We start from the raw sequence: 27,878 nt of genomic DNA, 5'->3' as shown, positions 1-27,878 counted from the left end.
AGGGCTCTGGCGGAGCTGTTCTACCGGGGAAACATCCCTCCGGGAGGGGGAAATCACGACCATCGTCATCACCATCGATCCTCTCATCGAGAGGGGGTCAATCTCCATCAACATCTTCACCAGCACCATCTCTATCGTGGAATTGTCACGGCAGATGTCCTTTGTGTCAGGACTTAGTCGCGAGGCCAACGCATCTATGCGGTAGCTTGAGAGGGGTTGAGCGGGACGAGACACGCGATGTTTTACCCAGGTTCGGCCCCTCACGGTGGAGGTAAAAGCCTACATCCTGCTTCATTGATATTGATGATGATGACCACGGTTACAAGAGTGCTCTATCTCGAGAGGTATTGTCTAAACCTAAGTTGTCCAACTCGTGGAACTTGTGAATCTTGCCCCTTTTGGGGAGCCCTGCCCCTCCTTATATATGTTGGAGGGGCGGGTTACATGTAGAGTCCTATTAGTATTAGGACTAGTCTATCTCTAATACAAACCGGATACAAGTCCAGGTCTTAACTCCTTGTAAGATAAATGTTCTTCATGCCTTTCCTCTTAAACCGGCCCACCATAGTATGAACCGGCCTTCATGAACTGCCCATTGGGCCACCGGGTCTTGTCGCTCCTCTGACCCGCCTGCCGGATTACCAATGAATCATAAACCGCCAGGTCCAAACGGGTCAACAGTGAATCGTCAAGTTTCAGCCGGGTCTCAAGTAAACCGCCAAGTCCGGCCGGGTTATACTTCCGCCGGTTTACGCCACGGGGTATATCCCCGACATTAGCCCTCAAGTTTAGCTTGGATTTATCCATGGTAAACTTATGCTGCAAAACAAACACAAGAACCAATTTGACAGGTTGTGCTCCGGATTAAGAATTCTTGTAGACAGGCACCTAATCATCCTTAAATCCTTGTCATTTCCTCCTTCTAGAAAATCTGGGTCAATAACCAGCCTCATACTCAAATTACTGACGTTGGTTTCTCATAGAAAAATATTATGAAGAATAATCCACTTGAGTCGGCTTCCAAAGCACCGGTTTAAGAAATATAGGTCTTGAATACTCATCTGATATTCAGCCGGTTTGAAGATATAAAACTTGCTGGTTTAATATCACCAAAATTGCCGGGTTAAAAACTCATAATTTCAGGTCATGATTGTTTCCAATGCCGGTTCATGATTGTTGCCAACTCCGGTTCATGATTGTTGCAGACACCGGTTCATGATTGTTGCAGACACTAGGTCATAATGATTGGTGACGCAGGGTCAATAATTGTTGGTGACGCCGGTTTATAATTGTTGCAGACACCAGGTTAATCTGGTTAGCTCAAAACTGAAATTTAAAAGATATTTCTCCCTTATATCCATACTACCTGTAGCCCCCAAGTCTTGAACAGAACAAAGTGATGATTTGAGACTTGCTTCCATATAATTACTGCCACTTTGAAGAAATCCATGTTGCTCATCTCAGTCACTAGTAAAAACTGAAGACTCCATATATGTAGCCCCCAAGTGCCGGGTTGTCATGCTTGCAGCAACCTGGGACTTGTAATTGCTTAAATTGTTGACAGAGGCAATTGGTAGCCCCCAAGGGCCGGCTCATTACAATGTGATGAGTCGGGTCTTCAATAAGGTGAGCAAAAAATGACTTTGCATTAGCCCCCAAGTGTCATGGTGCATGCTTGCAGCGACATGAGACTTGCATATTTGATATAATCTTAAGTTGAATAATGTAGCCCCCAAGTGCCGGGTCGTAAGCCTGCAGCGACTTGAGACTATTCCTTCAATTGTAAAATAAATCATATCCTTTGATAATATAATAGCCATTGCGCTAAAGCGACTTTGAAAACCTTAATCACAATACTGGTTATTGATAACCATAATAAAATCCAGCCATGTTGGCTATTTGAAGATTTGAATAATATAATCCAATGATTTATGAGCGCATGATTCCAATGATGCAATCCAAATATATGCTGGCGACTTATAGCCAAAAGCCAGGCCGGTTTAACAAACACCGGATAATTTCTCATCATATACTGGCAACTTATTGTCTTAAAGCCAGACCGGTTTAATAAACATCAGATAATTTATCATCATACTGGCGACTTATAGTCAAAAGCCAGGCCGGTTTAACAAACACCGGAATTTATCATCATACTTTATTCAACCTATTTCTGCATATAATAAGTTTAAAGTGTCCTGGCGGTTTACCGCCGGACGGGTCATAATGCCCAACATATAACCTGGGTTTATAACCAAGGCTGCACTTAAAAATATGAAATTATCATACCTGTGACATTGAATCACATCGTTGGTTTACCAACTTTTTGTAGTAAGAGTAATAACCCCAATCTTTGAGTAATGATAACTCCTTTCATATTGTACCGGTTTATGATAAAACCGTACCGAGTTTGTGGTAAACCCCAGATTGACCATATATAATACTGGTGACTTGTAGTCAAACCAAACCGGGCTGACAGTCTTCGGATTATAACTTGATCATGTACTGACAACTTGTAGTTGAAAGCCGAGCTGGGTTGATAAACACCGGTTTACTCCATAATAGGATGGTAACTTAAAACCAAACCGGGCAGCTAGTCTCCGGATTAAGATTTGACCGTGTTCCGACAATTTGTAATTGACAGTTGAACCGGATTAACAATGTTGGTTTAAAAACGGAACAAAAATAAAATAAATATCTATCAAAGAAAATTTCAAGCAAAGGCAATGATAAAACCATTTGCAAAAAGAGGCTTATTGAGCCGATCAAATGGTGTTACCATGGTCGGACACGACCAAGCCCCCGATAGGCGTGGCTATGGTTCAAGTCAGCCAGGTCCCCAGATGAAACAGTGGCATTATGCCGATAAAGAGGCGTGGCAATGGTTCGGATTCGACCAAGCCCTCAAGTGATTCTGTGGCCTCAGGCCGATCAAGAGGCGTGACTGGTTCAGACATGAGCAAGTCTCCAAGTGATCTGGTGGCTTTCGCCTATCAAAAAGGTGTTGCATTGGTTCGAACACGACCAAAGCCCCCAGTTGATGCTGTGGCATTGAGCCGATCAAGAGGTGTGACTATGGTTCAGACATGACCAAGCCCACAAGTGATCAATAATATGATAAGCCAATAAGGCATGATACCCATGTTTGAACCGCGCATCATGGCAGCAGGTTCTCTTTGGCAACCTTTAACTTTTTTGCAAGAGATAAATTCTTCTTGAACCGGGATTTCTTAAACCGGATATTGAGAGCTTCAAAGCTTTATGGGAGACATCTTCCCCTTGAGTCGGATATTAAACCGGAATCCTTCTTTTTAAGCCGGAAATTTTCCGACAGTCTTTAAATTTGCATCAATATAGCGGTTTAGGGTCCTGCATTAAACAACTTTGCAAACCGGAGTAATTGCTCTTTTAAAAAAGGCAATATGTAATATAAAATATATTGGATGGGTTTCACCTGATATATCATGCCAGGGGTTATCCATCGTGGAGTTGATGATCACCATGGTGAAACTGAAAACAATCACGGCCGAGTCGGCCGCGGGTGCTGACAGATATTTCGGCTGCGGCATTTTAAACCGGTGTGGACGGGAGAGTCAGCCGTGGCGTTGGAAACCGGTGCGGTCGCGAGAGATGGCCACGACGCTGTAAGCCGGTGCGGTTGTTCGTTGAATAACGACGACCACCTGGGCCGAAAGATGTTGGCGTGCCTCCATCTCCGTGGTATAATATCACCTTTTGTCATAAATAATTGCCCTGCATAAACAATATTGCAGACCAAGGCAAAGACAAACTTGTTCTTTGACAAAAACAACATATACTAATAAAACAAACTTGGATGAATATCACCTGATTTGTCTGGATGATAAACGAAGTCGTATACTCCATCCGTAGACCACCATTGGCGGCGGTTCAACGACCGGGTTGTAGTAGAGACGTCCACAGACCGACGCCAATTTGCAAGTGGCGGCTCAACAGCTTGGAGGCGAGGCCGGAGTGAGGTGCAGATTTAGCACCGAAGCACAGCCACGGCGGCAGGGGCACGTCGGCGATGCTCAACCGCAGCGGCTTAGAGCCATCGGGAGGCCAGCGCAGGCGGCCTGCAGGTGCAGCAGCGGCAGCTGGCGACCTATGGCGATAGTGGCTAGTACTGCAGCAACTCAAATAGCACGCCTTATGATGCCACGATATCCTTATCAATTGTCCACTCATCAGACAACAATAAATAATCCCAGGCGCATCCATATCCCCTTGTATTAATCCATTTGAACCATCACCTCGTCAATCAATTTTCTTCAGAACACAGCCACCGAAATTATGTATGAGACCACCTCATGCTTATTTCCCATGGATGCGTTGGCGGGGACGAGGTCGGCAACTTGTGGTGACCACAGTATTCAGAGATGGTTTTCCGGTGGTGGCTCGTTGCGGGGAGGCCTAGAGGCGCAAGGCGGTTCTCCAGCGGCGGCTCGCAGTGGCGCGTCACATGGAGACGGCAGCAGGCCGGCTCTCCAGCAATTCCAGCATGAAGCAAACCGGCAGCGGCCTTAGTGTTAAGGCACAGACCAGTGGACCTCGAAGGCGGCTCAGCACGAAGCTACAGCCACGCGCGGCAGAGGTGGACGGTAGAATCAGACGCAACAAGCAGCGGCATCAATTTGAAGATCCTTCGGCGGAGTGCAGACTAGGACAACCCTGCGATGGCGGCTTGCAGGCCGAGGCCAGCGGAGCTGCGGAGCGCTCGGAAACTACCGGAGGCGGAGATGGAGCAGAGGCGAGTTGTGGTGCAGAAGCGAGTTTTGGAAACGACTCGGAGTCAGCCTGCCCCCATGACCAAATTCTTCTCTGATTTGTTGTTGGTTTGACTTTTATTCTTGTGCTCATGGATCAATGGATGGATCACTTGATGACTATAACTTGGATGACCGCGTGGGCAGCTCCTAATGGAGATGATTTGTAGCGGCGGCTCAAGGCCGCGGTGGTATGGCAGCTCACTAGAGGGAGGGGTAAGACGGCGGCGGAGACGCGAGGCGTCGGGCGGCCCAACGAGGCGGTTTAGGCAGGCAACGGCTCGGCTCTGCTGCGGCTGAGGGAGCTGCTCGCGGCGCGGTCGGAGAGGCGCGAGGCGAGTCAAGGGGCACGACGGCGACGACCAGCCCGGAGGCGATGGGAGGCCGTAGCGGCTCGAATAGGCGGGCGGCTTGAGGCAAGGGCGTAGGCGCAGACGATGGATGAGTCCGGGTCGTGGCCGACTCTGTTTCCGGGTCGTGATGAGTTGACAAAACCGAGTTGTGGTCTTCCTTCACTTGGTAATAATTGATTCACATTGACGTGTCTTGCTGATTTGATTCTCACGCGGACTAGCACTCCATCCAATCTGATTAAGCAATCTTGTCTTCTCATGGAAAACTTTAATGACAAAACAACTTCTGGTTTTGCTTGCTGCCGCCGCAATGAAACTTCTGGTCTTGGCGGATCTCAACTGAAGATTATGCGTGCACGCTTTTACGATCGATGGTCCAGCGATTTGATACACAACATGCGCCCTTGTATGATGATGCAATGACAGAGATTGAGTTTCTTTTGATCTGGGCGGATCACGCCTGCAGAGAAAACAACTGTGCTATGGCGGATCACGCAATTGTGATGGCGGACAGGTTGCATCCTTCGCCAATTCCTTTTAATCTCAACTGATGAACCGGGTGATGACGTGAATTTTTTCGGTCCATTGCGAGCTTCCCGAACAGTAGAATATATCCCTCCAAAAACTCAACACCACCGTGCGCGGGCCCCACGGTGGGCGCCAGCTGTCGTGGAATTGTCACGGCAGATGTCCTTACTGTCAGGACTTAGTCGCGAGGCCAACGCATCTATGTGGTAGCTTGAGAGGGGTTGAGTGGGACGAGACACGCGATGTTTTACCCAGGTTCGGCCCCTCACGGTGAAGGTAAAAGCCTACATCCTGCTTCATTGATATTGATGATGATGACCACGGTTACAAGAGTGCTCTATCTCGAGAGCTATTGTCTAAACCTAAGTTGTCCAACTCGTGGAACTTGTGAATCTTGCCCCTTTTGGGGAGCCCTGCCCCTCCTTATATATGTTGGAGGGGCGGGTTACATGTAGAGTCCTATTAGGATTAGGACTAGTCTATCTCTAATACAAACCGGATACAAGTCCAGGTCTTAACTCCTTGTAAGATAAATGTTCTTCATGCCTTTCCTCTTAAACCGGCCCACCATAGTATGAACCGGCCTTCATGAACCGCCCGTTGGGCCACCGGGTCTTGTCGCTCCTCTGACCCGCCTGCTGGATTACCAATGAATCATAAACCACCAGGTCCAAACGGGTCACCAGTGAATCGTCAAGTCTCAGCCGGGTCTCAAGTAAACTGCCAAGTCCGGCCGGGTTATACTTCCGGCCGGTTTACGCCGCGGGGTATATCCCCGACAATCTCATCTCAAACCCTAGTTCATCTCTTGTGTCCAATCTTTGTCCCAAAACCTCAGAATGGTACATGTGGGTTGCTAGTAGTGTTGATTACTCCTTGTGGTTGATGCTAGTTGGTTTACTTGGTGGAAGATCATATGTTCAGATTCTTTATGCATATTAATACCCCTCTAATTATGAACATGAATATGATTTGTGAGTAGTTACGTTTGTTCCTGAGGACATGGGAGAAGTCTTGCTATAAGTAGTCATGTGAATTTGGTATTCGTTCGATATTTTGATGAGATGTATGTTGTCTTTCCTCTAGTGGTGTCATGTGAACGTCGACTACATGACACTTCACTATTGTTTGGGCCTAGGGGAAGGAATTGGGAAGTAATAAGTAGATGATGGGTTGCTAGAGTGAGAGAAGCTTAAACCCTAGGTTATGCGTTGCTTCGTAAGGGGCTGATTTGGATCCATATGTTTCATGCTATGATTAGGTTTACCTTAATACTTGTTTTGTAGTTGCGGATGCTTGCAAGAGGGGTTAATCATAAGTGGGATGCCTGTCCAAGGAAGGGCAGTACCCAAGCATCGGTCCACCCACATATCAAATTATCAAAGTAACGAACGTGAATCAAATGAGCGTGATGAAAACTAGCTTGACGATAATTCCCATGTGTCCTCGGGAGCGCTTTCCTTTATATAAGAGTTTGTCCAGGCTTGTCCTTTGCTACGAAAAGGATTGGGCCATCTTGCTGCACCTTATTTAATTTTGTTACTTGTTACCCGTTACAAATTACCTTATCACAAAACTATCTGTTACCGATATATTTCAGTGCTTGCAGAGAATACCTTACTGAAAACCGCTTGTCATTTCCTTCTGCTCCTCGTTGGGTTTGACACTCTTACTTATCTAAAGGACTACGATAGATCCCTATACTTGTGGGTCATCAATATGTGACGAATAAAAATATAGCTCCAAGTAAAATTACCGATGGTTGTTAGAACAAAGAGGGGATGCCTTCCGGGGCATCCCCAAGCTTAGTTGCTTGGTTCTCCTTGAATATTAACTTGGGGTGACATGGGCATCCCCAAGCTTAGGCTCTTTTCACTCCTTATTTCTTCATCCATCATGATCTCACCCAAAACTTGAAAACTTCAATCACACAAAACTTAACAAAACCTTTGTGAGATCTGTTAGTATAATAAAGCAAATCAACACTCTAATTATTGTTCCAAACCATTCATATTTTATTATTGCGATGTACCTACTGCATTCCAACTTTGCCATGGCTTATACCCTCCCGATACAGTCCATAGATTCATCAAAATATGCACACAATGCAACGAAAACAGAATCTGTCAAAAAATAGAACATTAGGTAGTAATTTGGACCTTGTCCATACTTCTGTAACTCCAAAAATTATGAAACGTTAGGAAAGCATAGGAAATTTGTATATCAATCTTGTGTACAAAAATCAGAATTTTATCATGCTTCTGTGGTTTTTAACAATTCTGCTACTGGGCGCAAAAGTTTTTGTTTTCAACAAGATCAAATCAACTATCACCCAACAAGATACCAAATGCTTTAATTGGTACAAACACTAATTAAAACACAAAAAACACAATCATAATAGTAGCATAACTGTGCAAACACTCAAGCACAGAAAGAAAAGGCAAAAATAAATTGTATTCATTTGGTTGCCTCCTAACAATCGCTATCATTTTATGCCCCTAGCTAGGCATAATGCATAGACTCAAGTGTTGTCATCTTTGGTCTTTGCCCCATAGGTTGCCCTCGTGATTGATTCATATAGTGGCTTAATTATTTTTCTAGGGAAGTGTTCCATACCCTTTCTTAGTGGAAATTGAAATTTAATATTTCCTTCTTTCATATCAATCACAACACCTATAGTTCGTAAAACGGTCTACCAAGTATAATGGGACAAGACGGATTGCAATCAATATCAAGAACAATAAAATCTATGGGCACAAAGTTCCTATTTGCAAGAATAATAACATCATTAATTCTTCCCAAAGTCTTTTTAATAGTAGAATCTGCCAAGTGCAAATTAAGAGAACATTCTTCAATATTGGTAAGACCAAGCACATCACATAGATATTTCGGAACATTCTTCAATATTGGCAAAAATAAGAACACTAGCACACAAAGCACTCAAAAAAATTAATCTTGACTTTAATGGTAGGTTCCCATTCATCATATAATTTGCTAGGAATTGAAATCTCTAACTCTATTTTTTCTTCTAAAGCTTTCATCATGGCATCCACAATATGTTTAGTAAAAGCTTTATTTTGTTCATATGCATGGGGTGAATTTATCATGGATTGCAACAAAGAAATACATTCAATCAAAGAGCAACTATCATAATTAAAGTCTTTGTAATCTAAAAGAGTGGGCACATCACTTGTTAAAGTTTTGACCTCTCCAAACCCACTTTTATCAATTTTTTCATCAAGATTTTCACCCTCCGAATCATGGGGACTCCTTCTAGCTAAAGTTGACTCTTCTTTAGTCCCTTTATCATCATTTTTAATCTTACTAAACAAGGAATCAACAGAAGAGACACCAATCACTTTAAGATCTTCATCATTATTTGTCAGAGTTGGATAGGCGTGTAAGCTAAGAGAGCAGTGAAAGGATATCCAAACATCGTCGGAACAGTGCACAAGGGAGTGATGTGTGGATACCTAGTTTGGGCCGGCGTTTGGTCATGCTCGCCTAGCTAGGGTGCGGGTCACTTCAGAGCCGTTGAGGGTGATGCGCTAGCGTTGGCTAGCCGCGCACGGATCTAGATCTTGAGTGGCAGCGGAGCGCTACGATGCGGTGGACGATACTGTTGGTGAACATATGTGGTTGATGCGGTGGTGATGCGATTCGAAATTTGCTTGGGTTGGCAGTGAATTACGGATTTGAGCAATCTGGGCGCGGAAGGGGACGGTGGAGAAGGGAGATTTTGCAGGGTTGTAATTGGGGCCGCCAGATATTTCAATCTGAAACGTGGAAGCGCGAACTTATTTTGTCATTGTCCTTTTGGGGGGGGGGGGGGGGGGGGCTGGGTGCTAAGCGTCCAACACACGCTACCACCACGACACGACCCTGGTCTACCTGGTGCGCCTACATTTGAGAATGCAAACGAATCTTCTTTCATTTGCAAATGAATCTGTATGTATTACCATGCCCGTGTTTTCCTTGCAATAATTAGTCATTCGAAACGAGATACTATAAATTAATTAATGAGGAGTTATTTGAAAAAAATCGAAACGGTATCCACGCTAACGTGGATTAGAGTGTGTGTCACATAATTAGTTATTTGAATTAGAGTGTGTGTCACATAGTGATCTCCGATTCTAACGTGGATTTCACATTTCACTGTATCCATGCTACTTTTTTAATACAAATTCATATGTGTATGATGAACACCATGGTAGTGAGAAAACTTTTGGATGGATCCAAACATATGACCTACAAAATAGCACAACAAATCGAGTCAATGTCAACTTTTCGAAACCTAGTGTGGCACGAATTCGAAATAATTACCCATATGCATGGTCCTCAGTTCAAATCTTACAATGTACACCGAATTGAAACATCAATATTAAGTCTCGTACTATCTACATTCAAATGTTGTTTTTAGCCCCCCCCCCGCGCGCATAGACTCTACATACTTCCTGTATCGGTCAATCTTCCTCTCCTAACCACCTTAGGAAGCTATCGGTTTCCAACACACATCCATTCTTTCTCTCCATGTTTCGATCTCTAACTCTCTCAACTACACAAGCCCCTTTTTCCACTCTGTTACGAAATGTACTTACATCACACACCCGCCATTGCACCCCATGCCGAGCTCTCTCTCTCTCCCCCCCTCTCCCTCTCACCCTCTCGCGCTAAATACATGCATTGCCTATCTAGCCCCCCAATCTCTCGTGCTCACACACAGCGGGCCACACTCGCTCAATCTCGCCCTCTTTATCTGAGTCTCGTTTAACCTCGTTTTCTTTCACACACAAATTATATATCTCCCTGTTCGGGCCTCGATCGACACACTCTATACTCTCTCACGCAGATTGTCTATCTAGGTCAGTCCATCGAAGCCGCCCCCACTCTTTTGACCTCATGGCGGGCCACGCTCTCTCTCTCTCTATCCCTCTCTCTCTCTCTCTCTTTGTATGTCTCGATTGACCTCGCTCTTTCTCGGACAAAAATGATATATCACCATGTTTGAGCCCAATTCGACTTATTCACATTGTATACTCTCTCACGCACATTGTCTATCTAGGTCACTCTCCAACCCGTCTCACTCTTTCGACCGCACGACGACCCTATGTGGTCGATTGACCTTGCTTCCTCCCACGCACAAAATATATCTACACGTCTGTGACTGGATCATCTCTCAAGCTCCATCTTACAGCCCTCACCCTTTCCAAAAGCTCAATCGGACAATATCTCACCAGAGCACATATATTTGTTCAATGAATGTCGGACCACACTCACTTTGTCTCTCTATCTATATGTATCTCGATGGACCTCATTTTCTCACGCCGTATCTTCCACACATTGAAGCTACCTCTCCATCCCTCGCAAAGCCAGAGCTATTTACATTGCAAGGGGCACTCCAACCTTGGATTAATTTGTGTAGGCATTTATTTCGGTCGGTTTACATTATATTTTCGTAGCATTCGGCCCACAACTACTCGAAACACCGTTGCAACCCCCGCAACTCCCCTAGTTGATTTCCCTCTGGCTCGGTCATCGCTCTCTCGCACGTCCTTTCTCACCTTCAACGTCGCACCATGGTATTATTGCAAAAAACCTCTGTTGTTCTCTTCAATTATTATAAATAAGCTACAAAACTACACACAGATAGTCCACTTGGAATGGAACAAACTTCGACCCACAAATTAAAGTTCTACAAACTACACACCGAGGGGCCCACATGTCATGAAACAAATTTGGACCCATATATAAATTAAAAAATAAAGGACGAGGATCGAACATGCGACCAGGGCCTTGAAGCCGCATGTCAATAGTCAACATACATAGAACAACAATGTTGTTGTACCTTCCTTTGTTCACATAATTTTATATTACCACAGCCTATTTAATTGATAACATGTAATATTATTTTTAGTACTATTCGCCTTCACTTACTGGTGGGTTCCATGTGTGATCTCTCTCTCTCCTCCCCTTTTGTGTTTAGACGCACGGGCAAACATGAAGAACTCGCGGGCGATGTTGCCGTTGACCATATCTGGACGCGTTCACAAGTTACGACACTAGTTTCACGTGCTAGCAGCACTAGTCAGTGTGTACGTGCAATGCACGTTAATTTGGAAGTATATTAAGTGCATACAGATATTAAGTAGTATATTATTTGCGTGTTATTATGTGATTAGCACTATTTTTGGCATGCAATTAACTGCACGCTAAACGTGTTGAGCGCTCGACATTGAAGCAGTCTAGGTCGTTGGATGACAAGGAATACATGTGGCTTGATGACGTTTTATATTTAATTTGATACGGCTCTAGCAGAACATTCAATCGATCAAACCATAGATTTCGTTCAGTCTGACTCCGACTTTAAATTATACGACGATCGATCTAAAATAAACGAAAATGATAAACGTTCGGATTTTAAGCATGGAAATCCGAATGGTTTTCATGGCAAATTTAGATTACGCAGCGGCGGCGGGGGCGTCTTGCGGTGGGAAGCGGCTCCTCTGTCGTGCTCTGTGTGTCGTCGGGCCATGGACCGACGGCGACGGTGGCGCCTTGCACCGTTGTTGGCATACTCCTGGACGTTGGCCTAGCTTCAAGGAAGGCCAAAATGTTCTGGACTTCGGAGTGAGTCAATTGGCGGGAGGAGGCGACTGGCGTTGGTGCAAGGAAGCGGTCGATGGCGGCCATCCATGCCGCTGAGGGGGGCACTGGCACCCGCGCGGGGACAGGCGCTGTCAACGGCGCGGCGGAGACATTCGTGTGCACGGGCACCGGCACGGGCGCGCACGTCAGTGCACATGCAGGCGCATGCGCTGGCAGGTGCACGGGCACCGGCACAGGCGTGCGCGTCAGTGCACGGGCAGGCGCAGGCGCTGGTAGGTGCACGGGCACGTGAAAGTTGGCGGGGACCTCGTGGAACCCCGTGGCATCAAGCTCGGCAACAATGTGCGGCTCCCGGCCCATCAATGCCACGGGGATGGGCGCTGGCGCAGTCGGGGCGACGGGAGCCGGAACGAGAGCGGGGACAGGCGTTGCGTCTTCCCGCAAGGCCAGTTCAAGCTTGTCCCAAAGCGCCTTATGTTCTTGAGACTCCGGCTGGGTGTCTTCCTCAGGAAACTGGAAGACTAAGGGCAGACCATTGTGATGCGGCATGGCGTACGTTTAGGTCAGGCTGGTTGGAGGTAGACGACAGGAGAATCGGAGAGGAAGAGAGAAGATTGTAGCAATACCGGGTATTGCGGGGTTGATTTTAAACTGCGGCGCCGGTGACATTAAAAGTGGGAGCAGTTGGGACGAAGGTGGGCGGCGGAGCCTGGTCAAAGGGCTCACCTCCCGGTGAGCCTGCACAGCGGTCTGCTCGCACGCCTCCCTGTCAGTCGGCGCAGTGGTCTGCTCGCACGCCTCCTATCGACTCACATGCTTGCTCGGACGGCACCTGCCGATAAGAAGCGGGACTCGTGGCGGCATGTAAACGCCCACGGTTTCAATAGTGAAAGCGTTCGCCTTAACGTGACAAGACTTTGTTCCAAAATACCTTGGCTCTTCATTTGTGCAACTTGTCATAAGCAGCTTGTCTCAAATTGAAGAAAAAAATTACGAAGTAATATTTGTGCCATATCACGTGACCATGCTCAGTTTCAAGAATTTATGCTCACTTTTGGATTTTCTGAAATTTAAGATCCAGGATTCGAAACAATATCATAACCTGCATCATGCAATAAATTTTCAAGCCATACATCTGTCCTGTTGTATTTCTTAAGAAAGGATTTGGTCAAACATTTTGCTTAGTTAGACTTCAGACAAGTTATATATGCAGAGCAAAAGGATAATCCCTCCATACCAGTGCATTGCCTGATATATTAACTCAAGTACTAGGCACGAACAAACGGGCTCAATTCTGTGCTCATCCTGGTGTAGTAGTAGTAGTACTAGGCAATGCAGTTGACGGGTGACCTTGGCGAGCGGCGACCGAGGGAATTGAACCATGCTCGGCACGGTAGGTAACGTTGTCTAGTTACTAAAGCATCCCTCCGTTGTTCATTGGTAGTCATTATGGAACGGGGACATAAGGGGAATTTCCTAGGGCTGGAATTCTGGCCGCCAGATATTTCGACTCGAAACGCGGAGGCTCGACTGGTTGGGGTTGCCTAATGTGCATACCACGCACGCCACCAAACGGACACGAGCCCGTTTTTTTAGGATCAACACGAGCCAAGGTCTGGCTAGTACGCCGTCGGGTCCTACCATTCGAGAATATGAAAGGAACCTTTTAAATTGCCGGACAAATCTATGTGTATTACAATGCCCGTATTTTCCTTGCAAATACTAATCTCAACGTGGTAATTGATTTATGACGAGTTGTTGAATTAGAGTTTGTGATATAGTGATCTCAATGTGGATTTCACATTTCATGGTATCCCTGGTAAGTTTTTCAATGAAAATTCAAATTTAAAAGATGAACAATATGGAGGTGAGAAAACTTTGTATGTATCAAGCATATGACCACACACACACACACAGACACCCACACACGAACACAACAACAATCCAATAAGTATACTGCATCCATTTTTCCAAACCATGCATGTATGACACGAATTCAAAAATACTCCTTCTGTTCCTAAATATTAGTCTTTTAGAGATTTCAACAAGCGACTACATACGGAGCAAAATGAGTGAATCTACACTCTAAAATATGTCTATATACATCCGTATGTGCCATTCCACTTGAAATCTCTAAAAAAGACTAATATTTAGGAACGAAGGGAGTAAAATGTAAGACATGCATGGTCCTTAATTCAATATTTAAAACAAACATGAAACTGAAACATGAATATTAAGTCTAGTACTACAGTACATGCAAATGTTGTGCTTAATTAGGCGGAGCTATGATTGTCGGGGGTCATCCCCTCGACCTTAGATAAAATTGTGAAGCTCTGTTTAGGGTTGTTTAGATTATATTTGTCCCCACCCTCCCAACCACCGATTGGTTGTGCACCCCCACCCCTCCTCCCCGGGAGAATATCATGTGCCCCCATACCTTAGATGCTACATGCCGATACGAGTTGCTTGGAGCTTGTAGATCTGAGATATAGTAGCTCACATGATGTCTTCATATTTTTACAGGAAACCTTGATGAGTTTGAGAATTGCACACATTTTTTACAAAAACTACTCAGATGCCCTTGGATCCCATATCCAATGACCTCGAAGCTCGTTTCACCGTAGCATCTAAGATGAAGGAGGACATCATATTCTCATGTATGTAAGAATATCATGTGCTACCACACCTTAGATGCTTTGGTGATACAAGCTCTTCGGAGCCATTGGATTTGTGACCCAACACCTCCTCGGTGGTTCGAATGGTTTTTTGCAGAAAAGCCCCCAAAGAGTTCGACCACTGCTTACAAGAACAAAGACTGCTCAGATGCCATTGGATCTCAGATCAAACAACCTCGAAGCTCGTATCACCGTAGCATCCAAGCTGCGAGAGCACCTTATGTTTTATCGCACGGGAGAATATGAGGTGCTCCCGCACCGTAGATTCTATGGTGGTACGAGTTCACAAAGATCTAACGGCCCACAGTAGGAGGTTTGAATGTTTTTGCAATATACGACTGAGAGAGTTTGGGAATTGCGCAGAAAGTACAAGTATTACGCATGTGCCATCTGATCACTGATCATATGACCTAGATGCTCATATCACCGTAGCGGGTAATTAAGCTACAGGGAGCACCTAATATGAGCAACGGGGAGCCGTTGGATCCAAGATGCAGCGGCACACACGAGGCCTGAATGTTTTATTTGCAAAAAAACCTTTGGAGAGTTTGGAAATTGCGCATAATTACAAAGACTACTCCCAAGCCATTGGATCTCACTTCCAACGGTGTAAAAACTCGTATCACCATAGCATCTAAGCTGCGGGGTGGATGTGATATTCCATGCCGTTGTCATTTTTGTTCGTAAACTTGCAAAATACGTGTAACTTGTGTCGTTACTTGTCTAACAGCGCAAAGTGTTTGTTCAAAAAAACCATCCTACACTAAAATATCGGAACAACACACGGGGGTCCCACTTGTCATTAATCAAATTTGGACCTAAAACTAACAAATCTGAAAGACAAGATTCGAACTGGCAACCTGGACTACAAAGTGTAAGTCGATAGCCTGAAACAACAACGGTTGTTGGCTTTGTCCCATAACTTGATTTTATACAGTATTACGTTGAGTAGAGTGGAGGGAGTGCCTCGTCAACACGTGCATGACCGTTGACTCACTTACTGGTGGGTCCCAGGTCTGCGATCTCTCTCTTCTCTCCATCATCTAACCTTTGCACGGGCACACACGAAGAGCGGCGCTAGCTATCTGTGGTGTTATTACAACTAAAAAAGCTTGGAAAATAGAAGAATCGCCTAGAACAAGAGACGTTGTGGCTGGTCGAGATGGAGCTAAACACACCTATCCTCCGTGCCATGTTAGCATGACGAAGCTGTGTGGCTAGTTAGAAAGCTGATCATAGCAGACCAGACACGATCGCCGCTGTCTCGCACATCGGTACCACCTTCGGCAACGGATCGAGCACCGGCAGTTGCTCTAGCACTGACAGCGGCAGCAGCTCAGTTTGATCCAGCTAAGGATTGGGCACCGACCGCGTCAGCGGATCAGGCTGATCTACCGGAGGATCGACATCGGCACCTGCTCCGACACCGGCACCTGCTCTACAAGGAGCACCATCTCCGGCAGCAGCGGCGGCTTCAGCACCTGCACCAACACTTGCACTTGCATCTGCTCCGGCTCGTGCAGCGGCAACCGAATGAGTAGTTGCACCAGCAACAGACTGGGCTGCAGTTCGCACTTCATATACCAAAGTCCTTACAAAAACCGACATGTCCACCTTCTTGGTAAGCATTGGCCGCCCAAGTGTTCTGTTCTTTTTTCTTTCCATGTTGTTTCGCATGATTCACTGTGTTGATCTAACTGTTTGGGTATGTCTTCTTGTTTGCAAACAGAGAATTCCTAGAGCAACGAGGGAGTCATTCAACAATCCGGGCGATAGCGGCCAAGTTTCTCTTACCATGCGCAGCCTTGGTGTGAATGAACCTGCTCAATATACCGTAAGTACAAAGGATGGTCGCATGATGATTGATGCTAAAGGATGGTCAAGGTTCAAATCTAAATCATATCTTGCGGTAGGGGATGATCTCAAAATCGAACTTTCTTGGCAAGGAGAGCTGGTCCAAATCAACTTTGAGATTCTTCAGTAGCAGCACGCAACTGCCGAACTGATATATCCTACGAGAGATTTTGATGTAATAATCTGGCATGGTGAAACAAGTGTCCTGTGTGTATAAGTAATATGACAGTATTATTTATCACATGGTATATCGTTGATAGAATTACAACTACCATTGCTGGTTAGGAACTATCATTCGATTTCATTCCAAAAGTTATCGTGTTTTATTCAATTTTGTGTATTCGCCTTGCGACAGCATCTAAAACCAGCGCCGTACCGATCGCTTGCAATATGAAAAGCGCTGAGGTAGAACACATGGGCCCCCAAACATGCAGGGTGGGCCTACGGCCCAAAGTCCAAAACCGTGAGCCTGTCCGAGTATTATATTCTCAGCTGACCCCCCATAATGCCCGTGCGTTGCACGTAACATCAAGATGCATTTGTATGAGTATTTTATCTTGTGAGAGAAAAGGATGAACGGGGGAAGGCCTTATTTGCAAATGTGGAGAGGTGTGTGGGTACCCTTTTGCAAAATTGCCATAGTTTCCTTCCTATCCGTCAGATATAAATCAGACGGCCTCTATTGCAGGATGGCAGGCACACCATCATCACCAACTCGTCTATATTGTGTTAAAAACAACTCTGTTTTTTACAATTATATATGTTATATATATTCCCCTTGATTTTTCTTATGTATAAAGTTGTGATATAAAAGATTTGTACATTTCTTTACACAGGGAGTATCTCTCTGTCAAAAATATATTTTTGTGTAACTAGTTACTCCTGTCTTTCTACTTCCTTTCGCGGCAATGAGGTCCACGTGCCATATGCACAAATTAGATTTCACAACTGCATGGTAGACACACCCCGGTCGTAGCACCACAGTAATGCCCAATGAGCCGTCAAATCACAACCCCCCCTTCCATCTTTAGCAGTAAGCTGGACGGACGAAGCGGCAATATTTCGCTGGGCCTGAATCCCCTTCTCCCTCGTATGTGTGTTCAGAGAAAACCCCCTCTCGGCGATTGCATAGAGTTTTCTCATGGAGAACCAAGTATGAATTCTTCATCCATCCCCGATAAATCCAAGTCCCTTGGTCGCGGGTAATCCTAGGATGGCAGCCGCTGCCATTGATGCATTTTTCTTCCTACTGAATCTAGTGTGTTTCATTTGCAGTGCCCAAAGTGTGAGGACCCTATAGGTTTTTGCGCCCTCGGCGAGACGCCACACTTGTTCCTTCTCATCCTAACACAGGATTTTAAAACGCGCACAATATGTTCCTAGAATCCTCTTTTCTATCCAGGAGGGTGGGTTTTTTTTTTGAACATGTTGTCGACTAATTTGGAAATTTGGATTGCTATATTTGGATAAAAGGTACTACCAGTACGATGGTCAACACCGACGTGAAGGAGGAAGTTATTTCTAGATTTGGATAGGGAATACATTGTGTTCTCATATTATTTTTCATGCAGTGCATTATTTGCTCTGCCAGAACACATGTACTCAAGATGATCGGCCTTGGCATAACTAAATACACCAGTTTAATGGTCACAGTGAAGACAAGCCATGGATAAGTTCCGAGTTGGGTTCATGAACCAAGAAGATCGCTGCTTTTTATGGCCGAACTTGGATAAACTTTCTCAAGTGTTACAGACTGAAAGTTGGTGCACGAATGTTGATGGAAATAGCAGAACCTGGTCTCATCTTCATTGCGATCTTCCACCCCGACGTCGTTCCAATTGTTCATCCATGTTAGTTTTGTATCTGGTTCTTGCTTGTTGCCTCGATTACTTCTTAATCCACCTATTCTGTCTAACTAATCACAATTTAACTTTAGAAGTAGCAACAAATCTCTCACGAAGATGCTACTTCTAACTAATGTTTTCTTATAATTGGTGGCACGTGTAGGTTTTTTCAGAGTTAAGCAGGTTGCTCGTTTGTTATTTTGTAACAACTCGGTTGTTACTGATGGCACTGAAGTTGACTAGGACGACATCCACAAGTTCCTACACTTTATTGATCGTCTTGAGGTCCTTGTGGGGCGTTTCAATGGTGGAAGGCCACGTGGGATATGTGCGCCACTGCTGCACTCGTTGAACAGGTCCAACTATGTCGAGAAAATTATGGTACGAGCTATTTTCTGTTATATATGTTGTTCATAAACTATTGCTTATACACAGCTTTACAGCTGTGATCTTCTTGAAACAGAAACTGCCCAGTTCTATTATTCCTATACAGATGCCTGACCATGGTCGGGTCAGACTTGCGCTTGGTCACAACATGATGTTTATGTCGACCTACTCCGTTCCCCTTGGAGGTGAAAAGATACTTATTCATGGGTGGTCTCAAATAATGAAGGCCCGTCCATCTTGGAGAATAGGACAGAAGATTATGTTCCTGCTTTTCCATGGCTCTAAAGCGAATATCCTGTTTATTGACCACATTGCGAGATGAAGCCGCTTTCAGAAGGTTGTGGATGCGCTGGGTGGCGCCTGGGCCTTATCCTGGAGCTTGGCGGCCTCACCCTTGGTTAACTGTAGGCAAAGTAGCACTGTTCGAGGCGTGCTTTGTACGGTTGAACCTGTATAAGTACTCATACTGCTTTCAGCTATGGTTGTTAAGTGCCCCTGCTGGTTTCAGTTAAGGTTGTTAAGTACTCCTACTGCTTTTACAGTCTGTCGTGTTTCTTCAGTCCTGTCTTCCTCCAGCCACCAAAACCAAGCCAGCGCCGGCGAGGCCACCTGCTTCCGCCTCCCACGCCTGGCTGCGCCTCAGCACATGCATCGCCACCCCACCGTCTCCTAAATCGTTAACACCAACGTCTGAGGCCTCCCCGTCATCCTCCGCGTGCTTTGGTGCGCTCGCCGCAGCACCGCCCTCTCACATTGTCAACATGGTCAACAAACAACAGGAATCGGCATAAGTACGTGGAGAGGATGACAGTACGGGCCCACCATGTCAGCGTATGGAAAAATAAAATGCTTCCTCCTAGTGTTTTCTTGACATCTGGGACCCACGACATTGTGAGCGTATATAGTCAATAGACAAGAGAACAGCACAAGATCGGCTAACACCTCGGACGTAGCTGCTCGAGCAGTATTTTTTTGTTATTGTTGAGACGGAGCAGGGTTTGAACTGGGCTGTGGCCCGTCTAGCCGAGGCTTATTTTATGTTCACCATGTGACCGGCCCAGCTATTTTTTCTTTGTGAAAATGAGCCCGGTTTATTTTTTCTGAAGAATACCCAATCCAGGCCTATTTATTTTTCTACGCCCTGATGGGCTGCAACTCTTTCAAGACGCCTGCAAATTGAAAGTGATATGAAATTGGTTGTAAATATAAAAACAGATGACAAATTAGCAATTACTTTATAATTTCTGAATTTTTTCACATTTTCAGATTCCTATTTCACTGGGCATTAACCTAATTTAAATATATCTTCAAAGTACTTTAAATCTGACTCGACATTTCGGTATTAAAAATAGTTTGGAACCCACAGAAATATGCGAAATTGGCCCTGGCCAACCAAAAAATGGACTACAATAAATTGCATAAGAATTCACAGTGAGCTATATATAAATTATTTAAAAAGAGGGAATGGTCTGACTTATGGGCCTATTAAGTTGAGGCGTATGCAAGATTTTTTTAGTTATTATATACGTCAACAAACGATTCTAGCACACGTAGCCGTTGGATGTCAATCCAACGGCCGTCGTGTTTCTTCAATCTTTGATCTTCTTGCTCCAGCCGCCAAATCCAGCACCGGCGGGACCGCCTGCTCCCGCCACCCGTGCAGGCCTCATCCCCCCTACTACTCCCACCGCTGGCCAGGGCGTCCCTCTACTGACCCACACCCCATGTTATTCTGCGGCGACGGCAGCCTCACACCGCAGCCGAACCAGTGAACCCTCGTACTTCTCTCCGCGTGGGCATCCACTGTCGCGTCTTCCCCGGCTCCGCGTCGTCCCCTTCCTAGGCCTCGCCGTCGTCCACCGCCCTGGTGCTCTCGGCGCGGCATGGTCAACGTGGTAAAGGAACGAGTTCCATCGAAAGAGTACTGTCGTGGAGAGGCTGACAGTTGGGTCCACGGCAGCCGCAAGGAAGTGCCTCCTTATTACGTGGAAAATAATTATTCCTCCACCTGACAGCAGGGACCCACCAGAGGGGCCACCGTATTTGGCGAAAAAACATTTCCCCCCTGACTGCTAGGACCCACCGAACGGGCCACCGTATTTCGCGAAAAAATGTTCCCCTCGTTGCCAGCTCAGACCCACCGGAAGTGCGTCCTTATTACGCACAAAAAAATGAATACTCCCCATGCTGGTTGGGACCCACCTTGGTGGGAGGCTGACTTGTGGGCCTACTAAGTTGACGGGGACAGAGTGTTTTGTCAACTTAGTCAATATGAATGATTCTAGCTCCAGTGACCGTACGATGTCCATCCAACGGCCGTAGTGCTTCTTCAACCTCTGGTCTTCCTGCTCCAGCCGCCCAAAGGAGCGTCGGTCGTGCCGCATGCTCCTGCCTCCCGTGGCCGGTTGTGCTGCCGCGGAGGCCTCACCGCCCCTACTATTCCCACCGCTGGCCAGGCCATCCCTCTACTCACCCACACCCCCTGTTATTCTACGGCGACAACGGCCTCACACCGCAGTGAACCAGTGAACCCTCGTACTCCTCTACACGTGGGCATCCACTGCCGCGTCTTCCTCGGCTCCATGCCGTCCCCTTCCTAGGCCTCGCCGTCGTCCACCGCCCTGGTACTCTCGGCGCGGCGTGGTCAACGTGGTCAAGGAACGACTTCCATCGGACCTGGACTGTACGTGGAGAGGCTGATAGCTGGTCCATGGCCACAGCAAGGAAGTGCCTCCTTATTACGCGCAAAATAATTATTCCTCCACCTGACATCAGGGACCCACCGAAAGAGCCACCGTATTTCATGAAAAAAACGTTTCCCCCTGACTGCTGGGACCCACCAGCTTCATCTTCGCACACAAGGAAGTGCGTCCGGGCAAAAAAAACGAGTCGCCCCCCTGACTGCTGGGACCCACCAGCTACATCTTCGCACGAAAGGAAGTGCCTGACAGTTGGGACCCACCTGGTCGAAGCGTACGTAGCGTTGTCATTCTGGTCGCGAATGTGTACGTACATACTGGTTGATGTAGAGGCACGCACGTGTCGTAGCAGAGGTGCGCACGTAGCATGTACACGTATGTACAGTGGCCAGGGTGCAAACAAGTAAATACGACCACGTACGTACATACGGGCGGGGTCTCGAACGCCTACTTGCGCTTACGTACGGCCATGGCTCGTGTACATGGCTGGGTCGGAACGGAGAAACAGCGTCGTCGTCATGTTCATGGGGAGCCAACCGGTTGGGTCGAAATGGAATGCGTCGTCGTGTTCATCGGGAGGGCTTGGATGGAACAGTCGATGGAAACGAGGCCTGGCGTATCGTAGAACGGAGGAAACGGCCTTGTGTTCGACCGACCACGTTCAAAACGGGATCCTGTTCATCGGGAGGGGTCTGGCGTACTGCAAAACGGAGGAAACGGACCTCCTACGGTTGAAACGGGGGTTCTGTTGATCGAGAGGGGTGTGGCGTACCGCAAAACGGAGGAAACGGACTTGTGTTGGAGCGCTACAGTCGAAACGGGGGTCCTGTTCATCGGGAGGGGTGTGGCGTACCGCAAAACGGGACTCCACGGGATACTTTTCATCTCCACCGTCGACCCCCTTCAGCCTCCACGGGCTACTATTCATCCACTGTCGACCTCCTCCAGCCTCCACCTGTGACTGATCATCCACGGGCTCATGTTCATCCCTCCACCACCCGCTACTCCACCGGCTACTGTTCAACCAGCCCTCTCCACGGGCTCCTGTTCAACCACCCCTCCATAGGCTACTGTTCATCCAGCCCTCCACCGTCTACTGTTCATCCAGCCCTCCACCGTCTACTGTTCATCCTGCCCTCCACGGGGTGGTCCTGTTCATCCAGCCCTCCACAGGGTCCTGTTCATCCAGCCCCAACCGGCTCGATCGATCGGGGTCCTGTTCATCCAGAGGCAACACCACGGGGTCCTGTTCATCCACCCCCACCGGGAACTGTTCATCCAAACCCCCCCAGCAACGCTCACTATTCATCCAGAGGCATCATTGATCGACTTCAATTAGCAGCAGTAGCGAAGGAATTGCTCGATCGGGTTCAGTTAACAGCCATCGATCGATCGCTCAAGTTCAGTAACGCGTAGCCTGCAATGCAATCGCTCGGGTTCAGTTAGAGCCCAACGCCTCGCTCGGGTTCAGTTAGAGCCCAACGCCTCGCACCCACGCATGTGTGTGTACGAGAGAAACGCGCATCGCTCGGCCCCGACCACCCACCGCAACCGGGAACACCCCGATATTTTCCTCGCCCTCGCTTCTACCACGGTTTTTGCCGTCATGGACGGCGCAAAGAATGTCATGCAGCTGCGTCTCCGGCCTGCCCAGGACGAAAAGCCCATTTTCTATCATAATTTTTTGTCATATAAGTAGGAACCCACCACATCTATGATGATACCGTGTTTTGTCCCAATTATTGTCATAGAAGTGTCATAAGTATGACATAAAAAATTCGTTCGGCCCAAAATGTCATGGGTGTGTCTTTTTTTTGTAGTGTAAGATCATCACTCTTAGAAACGATATTATGAATTTTAAGCAACTTGATCATGAACATGTTGCACAAGCTTGGGAGAGGATGAAATTAATGATACGTAATTGCCCTACACATGGTTTGAATCTTTGGATGATTATACAAAAAATTTATGCCGGATTGAACTTTGCTTCTAGAAATCTTTTAGATTCGGCTGCGGGAGGCACTTTTATGGAAATCACTTTAGGAGAAGCAACTAAACTCCTATATGATATTATGGTTAATTATTCTCAATGACATACTGAAAGATCTACTAATAGAAAGGTGCATGCTATAGAAGAAATCATTGTTTTGAGTGGAAAGATGGATGAACTTATGAAATTGTTTGCTAATAAAAGTGTTTCTTCTGATCCTAATGATATGCATTTGTCTACTTTGATTGAGAATAATAATGAATCTATGGATGTGAATTTTGTTGGTAGGAACAATTTTGGTAATAACGCATATAGAGGTAATTTTAATCCTAGGTCATTTCCTAGTAATTCCTCTAATAATTATGGTAATTCCTACAACAATTCTTACGGAAATTATAATAAGATGCCCTCTGATTTTGAATCTAATATTAAAGAATTTATTAGTTCGCAAAAGAGTTTCAATGCTTTGATTGAAGAAAAATTGTCTAAGATTGATGAGTTGGCTAGGAACGTGGATAGAATTTCTCTTGATGTTGATTCTTTGAAACTTAGATCTATTCCACCTAAGCATGATATCAATGAGTCTCTCAAAGCTATGAGAATTTCCATTGATGAGTGCAAAGAAAGAACCGCTAGGATGCATGCTAAAAAGGATTGCTTTGTGAAAGTGTGTTCTTCTAGTTTCCATGAAAATAAAGATGAATATCTAAAAATTATTGATGTGTCCCCTATTAAATCTTTGTTTTGCAATATGTATCTTGATAATGATGGGACTGGATATGAGTCAACTTTAGTTAGAAGGCGTCCCAATGATTCGGAGTTTTTAGATCTTGTTGCAAAAATTGATTAAAGTGGGATGGAAGAGGTCAAAACTTTAAATAGAAATGAACCCACTATCTTGGATTTCAAGGAATTTAATTATGATAATTGCTCTTTGATAGATTGTATTTCCTTGTTGCAATCCGTGCTAAATTCTCCGCGTGCTTATAGTCAAAATAAAGCTTTTACTAAACATATCGTTGATGCTTTAATGCAATCTTATGAAGAAAAGCTTGAATTGGAAGTTTCTATCGCTAGAAAACTTCATGGTGAGTGGGAACCTACTATTAAAATTAAGATTAAGGATCATGAATGCTTTGCTTTATGTGATTTGGGTGCTAGTGTTTCCACGATTCCTTAAACTTTGTGTGATTTGCTAGGTTTTCGTGAATTTGATGATTGTTCTTTAAGCTTGCATCTTGCGGATTCCACCATTAAGAAACCTACGGGAAGAATTAATGATGTTCTTATTGTTGCAAATAGTAATTATGTGCCCGCAGATTTCATTGTCCTTGATATAGATTGCAATCCTACATGTCCTATTATTCTTGGTAGACCTTTCCTTAGAACGATTGGTGCAATTATTGATATGAAGGAAGGGAATATTAGATTCCAATTTCCATTAAGGAAGGGCATGGAACACTTTCCTGCAAAGAAAATTAAATTACCTTATGAATCTATTATGAGAGCCACTTATGGATTGCATACCCAAGATGATAATACTTAGATCTATCCTTGCTTTTATGCCTAGCTAGGGGCGTTAAACGATGGCGCTTGTTGGGAGGCAACCCAATTTTATTTTTGTTTCTTACTTTTTGATTCTGTTTAGTAATAAATAATTCATCTAGCCTCTGTTTATATGTGGTTTTATGCTTTTAATTAGTGTTTGTGCCAAGTAGAACCTTTGGGAAGACTTGGGGAAAGTCTTCGCGATATTGCTGTAAAAAATAGAAACTTTAGCGCTCACGAGATTTGCTACCATTTTTTACTGGAGAGTGCTATTTAGTTAATTCTTTTAGCAGATGATTAATAGATAAATTTCTCACGTCCATAAATTTATTTTAGAATTTTTGGGGTTCCAGAAGTACTCGAAACCTACATATTACTACAGACGTATTCGGAGTTTTGCTTGGAGCGTCTTGTATGATTTGAGTCTTTGCTTTTTAGTTTACCACAATCATCCTTTCTGTACACACCTTTTGGGAGAGACACACATGAATTGGAATTTATTAGAATACTCTATGTGCTTCACTTATATCTTTTGAGTTGGATAATTTTTGCTCTAGTGCTTTGCTTATATCTTTTAGAGCACGGTGGTGGTTCTATTTTATAGAAATAATTGATCTCTCATGATCCACTTATATCATTTTCATAGTCCTTTAGAACAACATGGTAATTCACTTTGGTTATAAATTTTAAATCCTAAGAGAAGTTGGATGCTTGATAGTTGTTTTGAGATTAAAGATGGTAATATTAGAGGTGTGCTAGTTGAGTAATTGTGAAATTGATGAATACTTGTGTTGAAGTTGGCAAGTCTCATAGCATGCATGTATGGTAAACGTTGTGTGATAAATTTGAAAGCATGGGGTGTTCTTTGATTGCTTTCCTTATGAGTGGCGGTCGAGCACGAGCGATGGTCTTTTCCTACCAATCTATCCCCCTAGGAGCATGCGTGTAATGCTTGGTTTTGATGACTTGTAGATTTTTTCAATAAGTATGTGATTTCTTTATGACTAATGTTGAGTCCATGGATTATACGCACTCTCACCCTTCCATCATTGCTAGCCTCTTCGGTACCGTGCATTGCCCTTTCTCACCTTGAGAGTTGGTGCAAACTTCGCGGGTGCATCCAAACCCCGTGATATGATACGCTCTATCACACATAAGCCTCCTTATATATTCCTCAAAACAACCACTATACCTACCTATTATGGCATTTCCATAGCCATTCTGAGATATATTATCATGCAACTTTCCACCGTTCCATTTATTATGACACGCATCATCATTGTCATGTTGCTTTGCATGATCATGTAGTTGACATCGTATTTGTGGCAAAGCCACCATGCTTAATTTTTCATACATGTCACTCTTGATTCATCGCAATCCCAGTACACTGTCGGAGGCATTCACATAGAGTCATATTTTGTTCTAAGTATCAAGTTGTAATTCTTGAGTTGTAAGTAAATAAAAGTGTGATGATCATCATTAGAGCATTGTCCCATGTGAGGAAAGGATGATGGAGACTATGATTCCCCCACAAGTCGGGATGAGACTCCAGACGAAAAATATATTAAAAAAAAGAGGCCATAAAAAAGTCCCAAACAAAAAAAGGGAGAGAAAAAGTGAGAAGGGACAATGTTACTATCCTTTTTCCACACTTGTGCTTCAAAGTAGCACCATGATCTTCATGATAGAAAGTCTCTTATTTTGTCACTTTCATATACTAGTGGGAATTTTTCATTATAGAACTTGGCTTGTATATTCCAATGATGGGCTTCCTCAAATGCCCTAGGTCTTCGTGAGCAAGCAAGTTGGATGCACACCCACTTAGTTTCTTTGACGAGCTTTCATATATTTATAGCTCTAGTGCATCCGTTGCATGGCAATCCCTACTCCTTGCATTGACATCAATCGGTGGGCATCTCCATAGCCCATTGATTAGCCATGTCGATGTGAGACTTTCTCCCTTTTTGTCTTCTCACACAACCTCAATCATCATATTCTATTCCACCCATAGTGCTATGTCCATGGCCCGTGCTCATATATTGCGTAAAAGTTGAAAGAGTTTGAAAAGGCTAAGTATGAAACAATTGCTTGGCTTGTCATCGGGGTTGTGCATGATGAGAGCATTTTGTGTGACAAAAATGAAGCATGGCCAAACTATATGATTTTGTAGGGATAAGTTTTCTTTGGCTATGTTATTTTGATAAGACATAATTGCTTGATTAGCATACTTGGAGTATTACTATTTTTATGTTAACAATAAACTTTTATCTTGAATATTTCGGATCTAAACATTCATGCCAAAATAGAGAAAAATACATTGAAGAACATGCTAGAAAGCATTCCACATCAATTATGTTTTTATCATTTACCTACTCGAGGATGAGCAGGAATTAAGCTTGGAGATGCTTGATACGTCTCCAACGTATCTATATTTTTTGATTGTTCCATGCTATTATATTATCTGTTTTGGATGTTAATGGGCTTTATTTCACAATTTTATAAATTTTTTGGGACTAACCTATTAACCCAAGGCCCAGTGCAAATTGTTGTTTTTTTGCCTATTTCAGTGTTTCGTAGAAAAGGAATATCAAAAGGAGTCCAAATGGAATG

Source organism: Triticum urartu, chromosome 1, assembly GCF_003073215.2.
Source record: "Triticum urartu cultivar G1812 chromosome 1, Tu2.1, whole genome shotgun sequence".
Lineage (NCBI taxonomy): Eukaryota > Viridiplantae > Streptophyta > Magnoliopsida > Poales > Poaceae > Triticum > Triticum urartu.
The sequence above is the reverse complement of the archived record's forward strand: the minus strand, read 5'-3'. Positions refer to the sequence as shown.